The following is a 16,565-nucleotide window of genomic DNA, read 5'->3' on the forward strand; positions in this document are numbered from 1 at the left end:
AGAACAATGTGGAACAAAACTCAAAAGCATTTAAAAAAAAGGGGGGGGGGGACCAGGTTTGCTGGTCTGATAGGGCCTGGTAGAACCACTGAGACTATGGCCTCTCGCTGCCCTTCAGGTCTGGAGTTGAACCCACACCTGTGGTTTCCAGCCAAACAAAACACAGGCATATGAGCTGAACATTTACATTAGGTAGATACACTCCTTGGAGAGATCCATCATGGCAGAATAGAAGGGCTGTGTATGCACAGGGAGACAGCTCCGTGGGACAGGAGTGCATTGGAGGGAAGGACATGGAAGGAAGTGGGAAGAGAACTGTTGCATAAAGAAATTGCAGTCAATGTCATGAGACCAATTGTATGTGAACTGCTGTATGGTAAATGAAATTGTTCTGTAAACTTCCACCCAAATCACAATAAAAATTGAAAAATAAATAAACAAAGACAGGCTAACAAAAAGAGAAGATAAACTAAAGACAATGGATAATTTTCAAAATTGATCCTTAAATAACTCCTATGGATAAGTAAATTCTTAAATTGCAATGACATACACTCAACTACCTACCTCATTTTTCCAAAAGCATTTTTCCAAATTCAATTGAGAAAAATCAAAACTGCTAACATCTGCTAAATGTTATATTTGCAATCAGATTTCAAAAAATAACTTGTCTTTTTTCATTTGTCATATGAGAATGAATATTTTAAATGTACCTTGTTTGTATTTTCAAGATGCTCTGTTTTTCTATAGCTATGCTTTTAATGCCTTGTTTGTAACACATGCCTTCAAAATTATATGTGTGTATGCATAAGTATATGTATTAATACTCCTCTCCTTAATCCACTATTTGTTATAATACCAATAGATTTCGAAGAATAGATGAAATCAGAAACCATCATTTAAAACCAGGGAACTTCCATTACTTCTCGTCTTAGAAAATGTATTTCTTGTTAACCTTTTATTGTGATTTGAGTGAAAGTTTACAGAGTAAATTGGTTTTCCTTTAGCAATTCATACATATTTTGATTCATGACAATGGCTGCAACCCCTGTAATTTAACAGCTCTCTTCCCACTTCCTCCCTGTGTTTTCTGTTTACATGTGTTCTTCTTTAGTATCTCCTCCTGCCTTCTGAACTTTATCCCTGAGAAATGCTGCTCTTTTGATTTCACATGCCTCCCTGGTATTATTGTTCACCTTACTGGCATATCATTTAGCTGAAAGTTGAGCCACAGACGTGAGTTCAGTTCCAAGCCTGAAGAGTGTCTAAGGGCCATAGTCTTGGGAGTTCTACCAGTTCCTAAGAAAGTACATTTTAAAGATGCCCTTTCTTAGAGCTGACAAGGGACAAGGTTGTAGTCATTTCTTAGTCATTTCTTGATCACAGCCAGCTACCCAGAGGGACCGAGTAGTTGAACTTGTGGGCTCGGGACCACAGTCACAGAGGACATCAACCTCAATTGGCATAACATACTACACACAACATTGTTCCACCTCCTGCTTTGGCAAGAAGCAACTGGGATCTTGAAAGCTTGCAAGCAGTCATCTAGATACAATGATGGGTCTCTCCTCATCCAGAGCAAGGAAGAATGAAGAAAACCAAAGATTCACAGAAACAATTAGTCCTAGCAACTGGTACACCATGCAATCCTCAGTCTATACAATTATGAGACCAGAACAACTAGATGGTGCCTGGCTACCACTGTCAATCACTCAGAGGGGGATCTATGTAGGAGATCCTGGATAGAGAGGGAGAACAATGTGGAACAAAACTCAAATGCATTTGGAAAAAAAAAGATAAAAGGGGGACCAGGTTTGCTGGTCTGATAGAGCCTTGTGGAACCACTGAGACTATGGCCTCTAACTGCCCTTCAAGTCTGCAATTGAACCCACACCTGTGGCTTCCGCCAAATAAAAGACAGGCATATAAGTTGAACATTTACCTGAGGTAGATACACTCCTCAGAGAGATCAATCATGGGAGAAAGAAGGGGTGTTTATGTACCGGGAGACAGCTCAGGGGGCAGGAGTGCACGGAGGGATGGACACAGGGAAGAAGTAACCATCAGGAGGAAGTGGGAGGGGAGCTGTTGCACTGTGGTAGATTGTAGTCAATGTCATGAGACAAAGTGTATGTGAACTGCTGTACTGCTGTATGGAAAGTGAATTTGCTCTGTAAATTTTCACCCAAATCAAAAAAAAAAAAAAAAGATGCACTTTCTTCCAATATCATCAGTGTCCCTGAGCTGTAAATGGGGAAGTTGTTATTTTGGCAAAATGTCTTGTTGTGTATGCTTTCATCACAATGAAAGTAAATAAATAAATAATAAGGTGGTTTCTTCCTATCTCATAAAGATCAGGCTATGACTGATAAGTAAAAATAGGGAGATAACAGTGAGGTGTAAACAGTGTTTTGAACTTCTCAACACATAAACTAATTTAGCATCAAATGTCCAGTAATTTTCTCATATTCCCTTGGGTCATATATTGATGCATCTTTTGGTTGTAAGCTGCATTCAAGTCAAGAGAACCAGAGATGTCACCTCTAAATAATGTTTACCCTCATTTCTACCTGAAAAACATGTATTGGAACTTCTCATCTAGGTTTCCATTTTTTTAAAAAAGGAAGAAGTGCACTGTTATCCAGCATTTGTATTAATTCACTGCCAAAAGTCTCTGTATTTTTACCAACAAGGTGCATGGTATTTTACAGTCAACTGAAGTTTTTTGTGAGAAATTCTGAGGGCATAATGCCTAAGGCATTTGACTGCTAACCAGAAGGTTGGCGGTTCAAACCCACCAGCCACTCCATGAGAGGAAGACTGATTCCACAAAGCTTTACCACCTCAAAAATCCAAAGGGGGTCACTGTGAGTCAGAATCAACTCAATGGCAGTGAGTTTGGTTTGGTTTAAAGTTTATTGTACTTTTGCTTTGAAAGTAAACAGTAAAACTATATATTCACGGAATGTAATATAATTGTTTTATGATTTCAAATGGGATGGAGTGGTATTGTACACATCAGTTCTTTCTATAAGAACAACATGAATGCCAGATAAAAATACAGGTATCATCTACTTGAAGGCATTTGAAATTTGCTGAAGCAATGAGAAGCGGAGAGGCTGAGAATCCAGAGAGGACAGAACTACCGGACATGAGCTGACTTCTACAACATCTCTTATCCTGAGGATATTTGTAAATTCTGGGCATAAGAGGGAGACGGAGAATTCAGGTTTTATACAGTCACATAGTTGCCACTAAGGCTCAGAAAAACCATTAGAACTTCTGGCAGAACCTTGAAAGACCTCAAATATGCAGCCAGTTCCCCTCAAGGCATCTGGTAAATTCTAGGGCAGCCCAGGCAAGAAGCCGAAAATTAACACAACTCTTCTGAAAAGCAAAGAGGCATTATGAGCAGTCTTGCAGGGCAAAATTTAGAATTTGGGATCCATCAGGGCCACTTTGTTTGGGTGTTTTAGTATTTGATGACATCGAATTCTACCTTAAAATATGCTATAGAGATGCCTACAAAAATGTTTATATAGCAGCATTATTCACAATAGCAAAAAACAAAAACTGAAAATAATCCAAATGTTAATCAAAGTAGAAAGGATAAATAAACTATGGTATGTTCATACAATGGAATGCTATACAGCAATGAGCATGAACAACAACAAAAAACTTATGAGTGAACTCACAAATAAACGCTGGGTGAAAAGAATCAGATATACGAGTACATGTGTTTGATTCCATTTGCAAAAACTTCAGAAAGAGGTAAAATTAATTATAGTGATATAAGTCAACAAAGTATTTACTTTTGGGCAAAGTGGTCATAGTGATAGAAGGTTTTTTGATGATAGAAGTATTTTGTTTCTTGGTCTAGGTGCTGGTTACATTGTTATATTTACTTTTTTCAAAATTTGCCAGAATGTACACTTACAAGTTGTACAACATTTTGTATGTATGTAAAATTGGCCATTGAAAATCCTATAGGACACAATTCTACCCTGACACAAACAGGGTCATCATGAATTGGAATTGACTCAACAGCAACTAACGGTTCTATGTGTATGTTATTCTTCAATAAAACAGTTGCATACGAATAAATATTATTTATAAACAATCAAGTAATATGTTTCTAAGTCCTTGACACCTATCAACATGTTGTTGTTGTTGTTGTTGTGTGCCATCGAGTCAGACCTGACTCATAGCGACCCCTCCTTGGGTTACCGAGGCAGTATCACTACGGAAGTAGATTGCTCCATCTTCCTTCCGAGGAGTGGCTGGTGGGTTTGAACCGCCAGCCTATCAACATAGACCTGGTTAAAGCGTTGCTCCTTATTCTCCCACAGTATCCTATGTATATACTATTCCTATGTTTATCATCCTTTGCTGCAATTCTGATTACTTATCTGTCCTTAAGAGCTAAAGCTGAGTCTCTTGTAAGTCTCATCTGAAGTATTCAATGGATATTTCTAAAATGACATAGTATTCTATTTAAACTATGTTAAAGGGCAAGGCACATGGAAGGGTCCAGGAATAGGAGCACCACACATTTGGTTGGCATTTTTGGACAGTGTGTCACACAGTGCATCTCAGATTAGTGCATTCTTTGCACATATTTCATGTTAACAGGGGATGGGGACTACTTTGCAAACACAAATTCAAAAGTTGTCTTTCTGTACGTAGGACAGTTAAAAGCAGAGGAATAGAAATGATAAAGTGTTAATATCATACTTCTTTCCATACTTACATTCCATGCAAGTAGATAGAAGCAATGAGGGAATCATACAAGCAGAGGGGAGTACCTGCAACTGCATTAGGTTCACTACCCTGAAGATGTTTATTCCAAACACTAAATCACCCTCACCTTCTTTAAACTGCAGGAAGTCAGACACCAGTGGTTTCCAATCTTATTATAACACTCTCTTCTCATTTAAATTTATGACCCACCCTTCCTTTGTTATGCAACTTTATTTTAAATTAAAGAGAATGATCATTATAACTTTTTGTGAAAGAATTTCACAATACCTTTTGAGGTAGCTGAACATACCATACCACAGAGTGTTGCAAAACTGAGGCTGAAAAACCACTATTTCAAAGGTTCTATCAACTGTTTTTTTGGCCCTCAAACTGCCATAAAAATGAATTTTTCTTCTTCTATTTTGAAATTTCATCTAAAGTATATTTCGTACTCTTGGAAACTAACAAGCATCTTAAGGAGTACAGAACCTTAAACAAAAACTGCTCATCTAACAAACATATATTGGGCACATCTACACACCAGGCAGTCTCCTAAAAAAACAAACCAAACTCATGGCCATCAAGTCTATTCTGACTCATAGTGACCCCATTGGGTTTCCAAGGTGGTAAATCTTAGAAGTATATCACCCCATCTTCCTTCCACGGAGTGGCTGGTAGGTTTGAACCACCAACCTTCTGGTTAGCAGACAGATGCCTCAGGCACTGCACCACCAGAACTCCTTAGGCAGTCTTCTACAAACTGGAATAGAGCAGTGAACAAAAGTAATTCCATTCTCTCATGAAGCTTCCCTTCTAGGGAAGAGACAAGGTTGACCCAACATCCCAGGACTATGAGTTTTAACAACGAATGCCCCACATCCCAAGAAATCCCCTAGTCCTGGGCAAACCAGGGCAGTTATTTACCCTAGCAGAGACAGATATCAGACAAATCCAAAACCAATAAAAATCCACTGCCATCAAGTAGATTCCAACTCATTGTGTGCCTATAGTACAGAGTAGAACTGCCCCATAGGATTTCCAAAGCTGTAATCTTTACAGAAGCAGACTGCCACATCTTTTACCCAGAGTGGTAGGTGGGTTCGAATCACCAAACTTTTGTTTAACAGCCAAGCTGCTTTAACCTGTGCACCAACAGGGCTACTTATCAGATAAAAATACCACTGCCATTGAGTCGATTCTGATTCATAGCAATCTCCATTGGATTTCCAAGGTGGTAAATCTTTACAGAAGTAGATTGCTCCATCTTCCTTTCACGGAGTAGCTGATGGGTTTGAACCACCAACCTTCTGGTTAGCAGTCAAATGCCTTCAGCACTTTACAGAAAACAAAAAGCTTGGAGAAACCAGAATATACAATCAACACAAAATAAGAAATACATCCAAATGTACTAGCAATTAAAACAAATGCAAAAGCTCTAAACTCATGGTTAAAAGACCAATTGTCAGACAACATTTTTAAAATAATATCTGTGTGAAATATACTTGCATTATAAATTGTTTCCAGATATTGGAAAACAGGGAGCACAAGATTATAATAATTCAGAGAGGGGAAACTCATGAGGTGAAACTACATTTGACCCTGGTTGTCTGCATAGATGTGATTTCCCTCTATGCTTTGCCTAAGCCGACCTGGGGAGAGTCTGCTGAGCAGAGGAAGCTGTTATCAGAGCTCATGGCTGCTGAAGTGCCTGGAATCTGCTGGGGAAGGTAATGGAGAAACTGGAGATATACAGGGTGAGGGTCCAAACGTCCATGGAGAGGGGGTTTCTCTGAGAGCCCTGGCCAAAGACTGGGTTGCACAAGCACAGGTCAAGTGAGGTCAGTGAGGCTCACCAGCGAGCAGCTGCTACAGCTGAAGAGTATAAAAGAAGCGTAATGGAAAATGGCTGCTACGCTGCTGAGAGCAAAACTGAAATGTTAGAGGTAAATAGTGCAGGAGAACATTCAAGTTCCAGCCAAGCCAGAGTGGAAAGACTTCATTAACACCTCATTAATATTCAGCACACAGTTGAGACAACACAACCACCACCAAATCCACTCTAGAAGAAAAGGCCATGCTCTAGACCAGAGGTTAGCAAACATTTTCTGTAAAGACCTAGATAGTAAATATTTTAGGTTTTAGGGGCCACATCGTGTCTCTGTTGCATATTCTTCTTGTTGTTGCTGTTTTACAACACTTTAAAAATACAAAAAGAACTTTTACCTGCAGACCATACCAAAACAGGTCATAGACCATGCATGGGCTACAGTTTTCTGACTCCTGGCTTAGATTAAGGCCTATTCTAGACAGCTCAAATATAGCCTAAAATCAAACTCTGACAATATCCACAGGGGAGAGAAATTTTGGGATTTGAGTCCTAACAAGTTAGAGGGCTTTGAGAAACACCTTGAGCTTTTCTATGGACCTACCCTAAAAACACATAAAACCAGGTTTACACATGTTCAAGATGTCAGCCAGTAATATCACCACCCATTAAAATATAAAATAACAATCTTCAAGAAACATAAGAAAAGTTTTCACAACATATCATCCACAATGTCCAATATATAATAATATTACAAAGTAGGGTTTACAATAATATATATATATTAGATGTTCAAAAAAACAGGGAAAATGTGACCCATGATGCAGAATAAAAAAATTATTCAATAAAAACCAACACTGAAATGGCCAAGAGATAGGATTTAGCAGACAAAGTCTTTAAAGCAGCTACTGTAAATATGTTCCAAAATTTAAAGGAAAGTATGTTGTTAATGAGTGAATACACACAGAATCTCGGCAGAGAAACAGAAATTATAAACAAGAAGCAAAGAGAAATTCTACAAGTTAAAAGTGCAATAACAAGTAAAAAATATACTGCATGATCTTATAACATATTTAAGATAGCATAAGAGGGTGCGTAAACTTGATGACAGATCAACAGAAATCATCCAGTTTAAAGAAGAAAAGAGATCAAAGGAAATAACAGAGCCTCAGTGACTTGTGAGACAATATCCATCTACCACATGTTTATTTTGAGTACCAAAAGAAGAGGAGAGTAAAAATAAACTGGGGGAAAAAAATTTTTTTTTAAATAAGTCATGGCTAAAGAAATCTCAAATTTGATTTTTATATATATTCCAACTCACAGGGACCCCTCCTTGGGTTTCTGAGGTGGTATCTCTACACAAGTAGATTCCCCAGTCTTCCTTCCAAGGAGTGGCTGGTGGGTTTGAACTGCCAGCCTTCTGGTTAGTAGTCAAATGCCTTAGGCATTATGCCACCAGAGCTCCTCATACATATATATACACATACATACACACACACACACACGCACATCAGTTTAAATAAATCTACAAAGGTCAGCAAATGCCAAACAAGATAAATTAAAACACAATCACACCTAGTCAATGTGTTGAAACCAATGATAAAAAAGTCTTGAGCAAAGTCAGAAAGAAAAGGCAGGAGGGAATAATATGAGCAAGGTAGATGTCTCTTCAGAAAGAATGAAGGCCAGAAAGTAATGAAATGGAAGAACATCCATAAAGCACTGGAAGAAAGAAAAAACAAAAAAACACCTGTCAGTCTAGAATTGCACATTCAGTAAAAATATGCTTGAAAACAATGGTTAAATAAAGACATTTTTATTTACCACTGACCTACACCAACAAAAATGAGAGCTTTAACACTGATCTACACCTACAAAAAAAAATCCTAGATATTCTTCCAGCTCTAAGGCAATGATGCCAAATGAAAACTCAGATCTTCAGGAAAGAGTGAAGAGCACTGGGAACGGTAATTGTGTGGGTATATATAAAATAGTCTATTGTTTCTCTACTCTAAATTTCCATATAAGTAATACTAAGGTTTATGGAAAAAGGAATTAACATTACAAAGTAGGGTTTACAATAATATTGAGAAGTAAAATATGTGACAACAATATGAGATGATATGGAAAAATCAATTATCAAATTAATATGGAAAGCAAAGAGACTATAGATAAGCACAGCACTACTGAAGAAAAAGAAGAAAGTAGAAGGCTTCATGTTCCTCAATCTCAAAACCTATTACTATACAGCCACAGCAGTTAAATCAGCCTGCACTGGCACAACAGATACAGAGAACAATGGAACAGAACTGAGAACTCAGAAGTAAATCCATTCACCTATGGACTACTGATCTTTGACAAAGGGCCAAAACTCATTAAATGCGGAGCCGAGAGTATCTTTAATGAATGATGCTGGCAAAACTGGATATCCATTTGCAGAAAAATGAAACAGGACCCAGAACTCACACCATCTACACAAACTAACTCAAGAGTCACAAGAGGACAACTTGTTGAAGAATCTGTGCACAGCCGGAATCATGTCGAGTTTGGCGATGAGAGACCTGGCAATGGATCAATTGCTGCGTTCCGTGTTTGTGAGGGAACATTCCGTATGAGGCTACTGAGGAGCAGTTAAAGGACATATTCTCTCAGGTTGGTTCCGTTGTGAGTTTCCGCCTGGTGCACGATAGAGAGACAGGAAAGCCCAAGTGTTATGGCTTCTGAGAGTATCAAGACCAGGAGACCGAGCTTAGTGCCATGCGGAACCTTAATGGGCCAGAGTTGAGCAGTAGAGCGCTTCAAATGGACAATGTTGCCAGTGAAAAGAAAAAGGAGGAACTAAAAAGTCTAGGGCCTGCAGTGCCCATCATTGACTCACCCTATGGGGACCCCATCAATCTGGAAGATGCCCCTGATCAATAACCAGAGCAGTCGCCAGCCTCCCTCTGGAGCAGATGTTTGAGTTGATGAAACAGATGAAGCTCTGTGTCCAAAATAGTCACCAAGAAGCTCAAAACATGTTACTGCAAAACCTGCAACCAGCTTATGCGCTGTTGCAGGCACAAGTAGTAATGAAATTACTCTAAAAATTCTGCATCACAAAATACACATCACGCTGCTTATCCCAGGCAAATCTCAGGCTGTCTCTGTCTCTATCTCTGGCCCTGGCCTCTGCCCAGAACCTAATGCTATGCTGCACCAGCAGAATCCTCCAGCCCCTCAGCTTCAGCATTTGGCTAGAAGACCTGTGAAAGACATTCCTCCTGTGATGCACACTCCTATCCAGGGTGGAATTTCAGCCCCAGGGCCAATCTCAGCTCCTATTCCTGGACCTGGTTCAGCTTCCTTAACTCCTGGAGGAGCAATGCAACCCCAAGATGGAATGCCTGGTATTGGTCCAATGCCTTTAGAGCAGTGACAAGGGCAAATGACAGATCCCAGAGCTCCGATACCTTGTGGACCCATGACTGCTGGTGGCCTACCTCCTCAAGGACTGTTAAGAGATACTCCAAATGACCCACATAGAAGGACTCTGCTTTCAGTCACTGGAGAAGTAGAGTCCAGAGGTTATCTGGGCCTACCCCATCAGGGTCCTCCCGTGCACCATGCCTCTGGTTAAGACAACTGAGGTCCTTCACATGAGATGAGGGAAGAGCCAATAGCAGATCCAAGACTGCTAAATGGAGAGCCCAGAGGACTTATGATGGATCAAAGGGGTCTACCCATGGATGGCAGAGGTGACAGAGATTCTCAAGGGATGGAAACGCAACCCATGGAAACTGAAGTCTTAGAAGCACAAGTAATGGAGAGAAGAGGAATGGAGACCTGCACATTGGAAACCAGAGGGATGGAAGCTAGGGGCATGGATGCAAGAGGAATGGAGATAAAGGGGCCTTGCCCCAGTTCAAGAGGCCCTATGTCCAGTGCACTCCAGGGTCCTGGGTCCATTAATATGGGTGCAAGTGGGCCTCAGAGACCCAGACAGGTCCCAAGCATTTCAGGAGTGGGAAATCCTGGAGGTACCATGCAGGCATCAGGCATTCAAGGGGCAGGCATACAAGGGGCTGACATGCAGGGGCAGGGATGCAAGCAGGAGACCAACCTAGCACTTTTAGTCCTGGGGAGAGCCAAGTAACTGCACAGGCTCAAGAAAAAACAGCTTTGATCATGCAGGTTCTTCAACTGACAGCAGATCAGATTGCCATGCTCCCTCCTGAGCAAAGGCAGAGTATTCTGATTTTAAAGGAACAAATCCAGAAATCCACTAGAGCTTCTTAAAAAGTTTTAGAAAATACTTGGCAGTGGTCTCATAAAGTTAATTTTGTAGCATGAAGAATGGGTGCAAAAACCTCACTTTTGCAACTCACACTTAAGTGATAAAGGTTTCCGCTCTAGAGCCCTAATCTCATATCTTGTCTTTTTCTTTGTTTGGCCTATTTATTTATTGATTGATTTAAATTGGGGATGGAGAAGACAACAACTGAACATGATTATATCAAAGTTACAAAGAATGTGCATCGATATGAAAAATGTCCAATATGTTAACTACATTTTTAAATATTGGGTGGAATTGTGTGAAAACTGCACAAAGACTTGTTAAAATGGTAATGTGTTAAGATAGTTTTAAGGTTTTTTGTTGTTGTATTTGGTATAATAATAGGAGCCCTGGTGGTGCAGTGGTTAAAATATTCACCTGCCAACCCCAAAGTCTGGTTGGAACCCACCAGGTGCTCTGTGGAAGAAAGATGTGACAGTCTGCTTCCTTAAGATTTACAGCCTTGGAAACCCTATGAAGCAGTTCTACTCTGCCCTATAGGGTTGCTATGAATCAGAATGTACTCAACAGCAACAGTTTTTGGTTTAATAAGTTTACTTCACAACTATGTATTTTTTGGTAAGCCATTTGAAATGTGAACTAGGGCAACTGAGTATTAGGTTAAGTATTGTTTTTGTGTTTTGAAATTATTTTGAAATGTTACTGCTAACAGGTTCAATTTAAACTTGTGGTATTACAATTGTAATTTGCTGAAGTGATGGTACCTGAAAAATCAAGAAGCACACTAGTTTGATGTTACTTCATTTATTCTGCCCATGAGACCCATGGGCTATTCTGACTTGGTCCTGAGAAAATTTTGGTGGAGTAGTTCTAACCAGGTTACTTAGATCTGCTCTGATTATACTCAATAATTTCTCCTATTTTTCAAAGTCTTTGAGCCCTACGTATGAATTTGAATAATTCTCTCACACCCTTCCCAAATTCAATGTTTACAGAATAGCTGATTAGAAGTTAGACATAGCATTGGGTTTTTCTTGAAAAGTTTGGTACTTCACTCAGTAAAGCTATCAGTTTCCTGGTAAGTAGCTTCCATGTACAGATGATATCTATCTGTAGAACCAGAAGCAGGAGTTAAAAATCTTAGTCTTATCAACACTTAAAATATTTTAGTTTTCTTATCTCCTACTCTACTATCACCATCTTGAAAGAATAGTTGAGGCCCAAGTAAGTAAAGGCATTTTTTTTTAGCCTGAATTCTCTGCTCAGTTGACTTATTGTTCATTTTACTTTTTATAAGTAATAACTATTTAGTCCTAAGATAATAACCATGAGATCATATGTAAAAATCAATAAAAAGAAGGTAGGGCTTATCACATTCATTTAGAGCTACACTATGTTTTTAATCCTGGAGGATGGGGACACACGGGAATTTGTATCAGAACAAGTATTAATTAACAGAAACATAAACTTCCAAGTAGTCAGATGATCCCTGCCTGCAGAAGAAAAACCAGTATCTAGTTACAGAAGTAAAAATACCATTTAATACAAGGAGAGAGCTGAGACTTTCCACTTTGCAAGGTTTTTACATCCTAAATGAGTAATTCATTTTCTTTACAAAGTTCTTCATCCCTGTGCTGTTGTTTCCTGCCACCTATTTTACTTTTGCATATACTATTAACTTTCCCATGTTTTCAGTATGCTTCTCCTACTTTGGAATGATAGCTCTACATGTATAATAGTCGTAGTTAATACTAATTGACAGAGTTGGCTTGATTACTTTGATAATATTAGTTGCTTCTTCCCAAAGCTTTCACTGAAAGGCTTTAGCTGAAAATTATTGAATGTTAATGTTTTTTTGTTGCAGTTACAGCTTTGTGCTCTTTAATGCCAACTAACTAAATAAATAATAGTGGGCCTAATACATGAAATAAATGTACCATCAAACATAACCAAAAAAGTATAAACAGCAGAAGATAAAGTAGATGACTGGAACCTCCCCAAAATCAAACACTTACATGCATCAAAAGATCTGTAAGAGTAAAGACAACCTAAACACTGGGAAAAAAATATTTGTCAACAACTTATTTGATAAAGGACTCATCTCTAAAATTTATAGAAAACTTCAACACCTCAACAACAACAAAAGACAAACAATACAACTAAAAGAAAAACTGGCAGAGATGGGGCCAATAAACCAGAAAGGCAACACTCACACTGAGGAAAACCTGGACACACAGGATTGTATAACTAAGAAGGGCATGGGGGGTATTACTGGGAAGGGAGAAGAGGAGAGTGGGTGTGTTAGACTGGGTTCTCTAGAGAAATAAGACCAGTAAAGCTTATAGAAAGAGAAAGAAATTTATCTTAGGAAAATGGCTCACACACTTATAGAAGCTGGCAAGTCCCAAGTTCTTGGATCAAACATCAAGCTGGAGACTTTTCCTGACTCTTGCAGCTGCAGGGGCTGAGGAGCTCAAGGTTGGCAGGCAGTATACTGGCTATTGACTCCAACAAATGACGAATCCAAGATCTCCAGGTCGAATGGTGGATTGTTCACTCATGGACAGTTGTAGGCAGCACAGCAGAATAGAAGAATGTCTCTTTTCCCAGGATGTCCATAGATATACTGGAAGCAGACCACACCCCTAGCAAAACTCCCTTTCAACAGATTGGCTGCTCAAAACATAATCATCTGATCCATCATGGAATAACCCCATCACAACAGCTTAAACCACACAGAATTGTGGTCTAGCCAAGTTGACACACAGCTCCAACTATCACAGTGGGTTAGGGTTGCAGATGGTAATTGGGGAGTGAAACCAAATGTACACAAAATGTTGAATGTAAAACAAAGACTGCTCTGTAAATTTGTACCTAAAGCACAAATTAAAAAAAAAAAAAAAAGATTTACCATCTTGGAAATCCAATGGGGGTTGCTATGAATTGGAATCGACTTGATTACAGTGAATTTACATATATATGAATACATACATACATATACATACATACATACATACATATATACTGGTTTTGCTCACATATATATATATATATATATATATGAGATATATATTATATACATATATTTCATATATGTGTGTACATACATATATACACACTGGTTTTGCTTATATATACATATATATATGTGTATATACACATACATATATATATACACACACACACACACACACATACATACATATATACTGGTTTTGCTCCCCTAGAGAACTCACACTAAGACAAATCCTCACAAAATTATTCTAATCATAGAAGAGAGTAAGGAACAGAATAACAGTCCTATAACAATGGAAGCATACCAAAAGGACATGCCCACAAAACAGATAAAAATTATAACCTATTTTTCCAAAATGAGCTAACAGGCATTAAGAATACAATACAAATCTTAAGTGCACAGCTCAAAGGGTTTATAAAATTGGTATATGCAAGGACCCACCATCCATTTTTAGAACTGGACTGTTGCCTATTTTGACTTCTATTATTTTTAATTAGTTTTCTCTTTGAAGGTAATATAAATAAAATTTAAATGTAAAAATAAAAATTGGCAGAGGCCATGAACAGATACTTCACTAAAGCCAACAACAAACACATGAAGAAATGCTCATGTTAATTAGTGACTAAAACAAAAACCAAACTCACTGGCATCATGTCTAATCCAACTCATAGCAACCCTATAAGACAGAGCAGAACTCCCCTACAGGGTTTCTAAGGCTGTAAATCTTTATGGAAGCAGACTGCCTCATCTTTCTCCTGTGAAGCAGCTGGTGGACTCGAACTACCAATCTTTTGGTTAGCAGCCAAATGATTTAACAACAACTGCACCACCAGAGTGCCTACAAATTAGGCAGAGATGCAAATAAAAACAATTAGATACTATCTCAAGCTAGTGATAATAGCAAAGTTCAAGAAACCATAAAATAACAAATGCTGGTCAACGTGTAGAGAGACTGGAACCCTCATACACTGCAAGTGGGATTGTAAAATGGTGAAATCACTGTGGAAAACGTTATGGTGCTTCCTCACAAAGTTGGAAATTGGAGCTCTGGTAGCATAGTGGCTAAGGCACTGCTAACCAGAAGGCTGGCGGTTCAAACCCACCAGCCACTCCTCGGAAGGAAGGTGGGGTAATCTACTTCCGTAGTGATACTGCCTCGGAAACCCAAGAAGGGGTCGCTATGAGTTGGGGCCGACTTGATGGCACATAACATAATCCAGCAATCTCACCACTAGGAATAAGAACCATGACACAAAAAGATATATGCATACCCACATTCATTGCAGCATTATTCACAATAGCAAAAAGTGGAAACAATCTAAGTGCCCATCAGTGAATAAATAGATCAACAAATTATGGTACATAGACACAATGGTGTACTACACAATTTTAAAGAATAACAATGAATCTGAAAAGCACCTTATAAAATGGATAAACCTAGAGCATAGTATGCTGAGTAAATTAGTCAATCACAAAAAGATAAAAAACTGTATGAGATCACTTCTGTAAAAAGTCAAGAAAAGGTTTACACACAGAAAGAATCATTTTTTGAAGACTACCAAGGATGGGAGGGGAAAGGAGGGTAAATCCTGATTAGAAGGTAGACACATACGTATCTGGGTGAAGGGAAAGGCAATGTATAATCAGGGGATGATCAGGATAATAAAACTAAATAAAAAGAAGACATGGAGAGGTACACAAGAGTTATAGACAAGAATGGAGATTACTATTACATACACAATCTTGCAATGTCACTAATAACAAACAATAATCTACAAGTGGATACACAGGCAGATAGGCAAGCTGAACAGGTATGAGTAGGTGAACTGGACTACACCCACATACATATAGAGGCTTGTCAGAGGATATTTCTACATATGTATCTGAATGTGCTGTAAATATATCCATGTATATATTGAAGCCATGAAAGGGCAAAGTGATAAAAACTTCTTAGCCATAACCAAACACCTTGCGGTAAATACATCACTGGGTTTGTGGACTTAGGACCATAGTCTCAGTGGACAACTAACTCAAAAGCTAGCTAGCAAGTGGCCATCTAGGTGCAACTATTGGTCTTTGTTCAAAGCAAAGAAGAGTAAAGAACATCAAAGACACATGGAAACAAGTAGTCCAAAGGATTAATGGACAACATAAACTCAGCCTCCTCAACTCTGAGACCAGAAAAACTAGATGTTGCTCAGTTACCACTACCAACTTCTCTGAAAGGCATCATAGTAGAACGTACTAGAGAGAGTGGGAGAAAAACATGGAACAAAACTCCACGTCATAAAAAAAAAAAGAAAAAAGACTGGGCTTACTAGTTTGAAAGAGACTGGCAGAACCCCCAAGACTGTGGCTCTTACTCACCCTTCAAGCCTGGAACTGAACTTACTTCCAGTGGTTCAACTTTCAGCTAAGTAATAGACCTATAAGATGAACCATGACACCAGAGGGGTATGTGCTCTTTAGAACAATTAGCCATACGACATCAAATGAGCAGTTTCTGCACAGCGATAAAGCTCAGAAGGCAGGATGGGATAGGAAAGAAGGACATATGGAAATGGGAAACACAGGGAGGAAGTGGGAAGAGTGCTGTTACATTAGGGGACTGGAATCAGTGTCATGTAACAAAATGTAAATGGATTGTTGAATTGAAAAACCAATTTGCTCTGTAAACTTGCACTCAAATAAAAATTAAAAGTTTTATA

The 16,565-nt window shown here is 38.8% G+C and overlaps 1 protein-coding gene and 1 pseudogene across 1 annotated transcript in view; one reads left to right on the forward strand and one right to left on the reverse strand.

The window, feature by feature from the left end:
- BABAM2 (BRISC and BRCA1 A complex member 2) overlaps window positions 1–16,565 on the reverse strand; it is an 804,907-nt gene that overhangs the window by 594,963 nt on the left and 193,379 nt on the right. The window lies entirely within an intron of this gene.
- LOC103195290 lies at window positions 9,103–10,843 on the forward strand (annotated as a pseudogene).

Source organism: Orycteropus afer, unplaced genomic scaffold, assembly GCF_000298275.1.
Source record: "Orycteropus afer afer isolate SDZICR_OR568_19922 unplaced genomic scaffold, OryAfe1.0 scaffold00054, whole genome shotgun sequence".
In the NCBI taxonomy this organism is placed as follows: domain Eukaryota; kingdom Metazoa; phylum Chordata; class Mammalia; order Tubulidentata; family Orycteropodidae; genus Orycteropus; species Orycteropus afer.